Here is a 3,999-nt window from a genome sequence, read left to right on the forward strand (position 1 = left end):
CACTGACTCTACATCCCCTGACTCTAGGTCCCCCCCGTGCAAGGGACTGAATATCCTCCCTTACCAACAAGGCCACCCCACCCCCTCTGCCCGTCAGTCTGTCCTTACGATAGCACGTGTAGCCTTGAATATTCATTTCCCAGGCCCTGTCCAGGGCCTGGACAGGATACTCAGGTAGTGGTGAGTACTTCCAGCTAAAGGCAAGTGGATGAATCTGGCTTGCACTGGTTGAAAAGAGCACCATAGGAGAATGGTGGGTTGTCAACGAGGTAAGTTTGGAATTATCAAAGAGAGAAATACTTCACAAAACTCATTGAAAATACCATTTAGCCAAAATATAGTAAGATTAATTTTTTTTTAATCAAGATGTGGTAAGTGGTGTGTCATAAGGGTTGGTGCTGAGATCTCAACTGAAACAATTGTAGTAGGATGAAACTTGGTGATATTGCTATCAGACTTACCTTGGACTACTCTTTTGAATCATTCTCATTCTTGGACTCATGCATCTCCATCAAGCACCTCAGTACCTCACTCTACTGCACTTCTGTAGCTTCCACTCTAAACATATTAAAACAGCCATTCCCTACAGACAAACCCTACGCACACATAGGATCTGTTCAGATGAGGAGGAATGCGACAGACACCTGAAGGTGCTGAGGGACGCCCACATAAGAACAGGATATGATGCTCAACTCATCGATCACCAGTTCTGACGTGCCACAGTGAGAAACCGTAATGATTTCCTCAGGAGACAGACACAGGATATGACTGATAGGGTACCCTTCATCGTCCAATACTTCCCAGGAGCAGAGAACTACATCATGTTCTTTGCAGCCTGCAACACGTTATTGATGAAGATGAGCACCTCACCAAGATCTTCCATATGCTTCCACTTCTCACCTTTAAATAACTGCCAAACCTTAAATAGACCATTGTTTGCAGCAAACCACCCGGCTTTCATGACAACCTCCAAACACAACCGTACAACCCTGTCCTGGCAACCACTGCAATACATGTCAAAGTGTCAACATGGATACTACTATTACACATAGGGACACCGAGGTAAAAACAATGACTGCAGATGCTGGAAACCAGATTCTGGATCAGTGGTGCTGGAAGAGCACAGCAATTCAGGCAGCATCCGAGGACAGGCAAAATCGACGTTTCGGGCAAAAGCCAAGCTGTGCTCTTCCAGCACCACTGATCCAAATAATGTTGCCAGTGGATCCAAAGAAAGGGAATTCATGGAATGCTTACAGGATGGCTTTTTGGAACAGCTTGTCATGGAGCCCACAAGGGAGCAGGCTATTCCGGACCTAGTGCTATGTAATGAACCATACTTTATAAAAAATCTTAAAGTAAGCGGGTGTCTCGGAGATGTTCCCTAAAGCGCTCTGCTAGGAGGCGCCCAGTCTCCCCAATGTACATAGGGACACCACCTACCGCATGCGCATCAGGTACTCCTGTGACTCAGCCATCATTGTCTTTCTCATACACTGCAGGCAAGGATGCCTAGAGGCATGGTATATTGGTGAAACCATTGCAGACGCTACAATAGTGGATGAATGGATACCATGCAACAATTGCCAGATAGGGATGTTCCCACCCAGTGGGGAAACACTTTAGTAAGTCAAGGACATTCGGCCTTGGATCTTTGGGTAAATGTCCTCCAAGGTGGACTTCAGGATATCCAACAAAACAGAGTCGCCGAGCAAAGGCTGATAGCCAAGTTCAGTACCCATGAGGATGGCTTCAATTGTGAACTTGGGTTCATGTCACACTACAAGTGACCCCACCACAGTATTATCTCTCTTGCTGTCTCGTCCCTCTCTTTCTCCCACAGGTGAATTTGCATTTGCAGATACATTCTGTTTTGAAGAAAAAGGACACAATCTGTAGGCCGTCAGTCAGTGTGACATTTTATTGGTTCTTACTTTGGAAATAAAACCAGTCTGACTCCAATACAGCTAGACTCTAACCTCACATCTTAAAAGCATTGTGAAAAGGAGAAAAGACTACAAAAATAATTGAAAGGTTAAGTGAATCGGCAAAGATATGACAAATGGATTATAATGTGGGAAAATGTGAAATTGACCACTTTGGCAAGATAAAGTTAGGGGAATTACATATGACAGAAATATTGTCTTCGATGATTTCAGCCTAACCACAGACCAAAGACTTAGTAACTGGTAACTTAATGAGCACATCTGTTCCATGGCATAGTCACTGACCTGGTTAGTATTTTTGTAAAACTCCTTATCCAATATGAGAGAGGGAAGTGTGGTTGAAAAATTACCATTGTGTGCAATGTATCTGTGTAGTGAGATATGCATATGGACTTCCACAGTACTAAGTTGTAGAGTGAAGTAAAGCCTTGAATCCCTTGTTTGATAGAGGTTGTTGTTAGATGAGTGATAAGGTATAGTCCATTAAGCAATGTCTGCAGCTACTGATGCAGTTGATAGGATATGAAGATAATTGAAGATGCATTCAGTGATCATGACTAAGTTTGTCAGCACTGCATTCAAAATTATTGGAACTGAATTTAAAATGCTGTCTTCTCTGAGATTTTCTTTGTAAAGTTAATGATTTTACTAATGATTTTTGTGGCTTTAATAAACTTTCAATTGCTGAGGATAAAAGAAATGTGCAGATTTTACAAGCACTAGGAACAAAAGCAAAGTGAGGCTAATTCTTTTTCAATCAAGGAAGCATTTTTGAATTTATGTAAAATGACCCAATTGCCTCTGACAATGTCTTTTAAATGCAGACAGAATTTTTTGTTGACAGTTGTTACTTTTTAAGTTTTGGTAACAGCTTCGCTAATGCTGAATATACATTGGGCATCATTAAGTTTTGGGTTTTGAAATTTACAGAAGGAGATTGAGTTGCCAAATTGTGTTTTGAGGTCTTAATATTCATAACAGAGTCTATGTTTTCCTTTTAAATAAATTACCTTGTTTTCCAGTCTATGTGAATATTAATTGTATGGCAAAGGATCCACTAGTTTTAATAATTTAAGAGCTCAATTGGAGACATTGGCAGACATCAAATTCCACAGCATGATGACAAGTATGTCAGGAAGGAGGCTGAACATGTGTAAACATGAATAATAGTAGACAAAACAAGGAATAGACCAAGCCCTCCAACCAATTGACAATGACTAGTAATATAATTCTCAATTATTCTTTTGTACTGCTATTCAAATACTGTAATGTACTAAATAAGTTTAAATAAAATTATAACTGTTACAAATATGCATTCAACTTTAATCTATTGAAGAGTCACGACAAATTTATTACAGATAGGTAAACGATGCTAGCTGTTTTTGAAGATAAAAGCAAAGAAATACATATTGGAAGTAAGAATGCAAAAAGGAATATTGAGATGTTAAACAGAGGAGCAGAATGTTGCAGCTACACTGTTCACCATAAGTGGTGACATAAGTAGAAAGAACTATTAAAAGACTAATACAACTCTACATGCATTTAGAGACACAGAATAAAAAGGAGGCAGGTGACCTCATTACAAGATGTTATTAATGTCCAGTTGAGTACTGTTAACAGGTTTGACCACTTCCCCGGTATAAGAAAAAGAACCCATGGGAAAGAATCACCAGGATGTTATTAGGTATGGGAGAGTTATAATTAGAATAAGATAGAACATTTCAACTTCATTGGGGCCAGGGGTCAACTATTTATCATGTACACCATTTCTGCTTATTTGAAGAGAAAGTGAGGACTGCAGATGCTGGAGATCGGAGCTGAAAATGTGTTGCTGGAAAAGCGCAGCAGGTCAGGCAGCATCCAAGGAACGGGAGAATCGACGTTACGGGCATAAGCCCTTCTTCAGGAATGAGGAAAGTGTGTCCAGCAGGCTAAGATAAAAGGTAGGGAGGAGGGACTTGGGGGAGGGGCGTTGGAAATGCGATAGGTGGAAGACAGGCCGCCTACTTGCGGAATGTTTCAGAGAACACCTCTGGGACACCCGGACCAACCA

Source organism: Chiloscyllium plagiosum, chromosome 3 (assembly GCF_004010195.1).
Source record: "Chiloscyllium plagiosum isolate BGI_BamShark_2017 chromosome 3, ASM401019v2, whole genome shotgun sequence".
In the NCBI taxonomy this organism is placed as follows: domain Eukaryota; kingdom Metazoa; phylum Chordata; class Chondrichthyes; order Orectolobiformes; family Hemiscylliidae; genus Chiloscyllium; species Chiloscyllium plagiosum.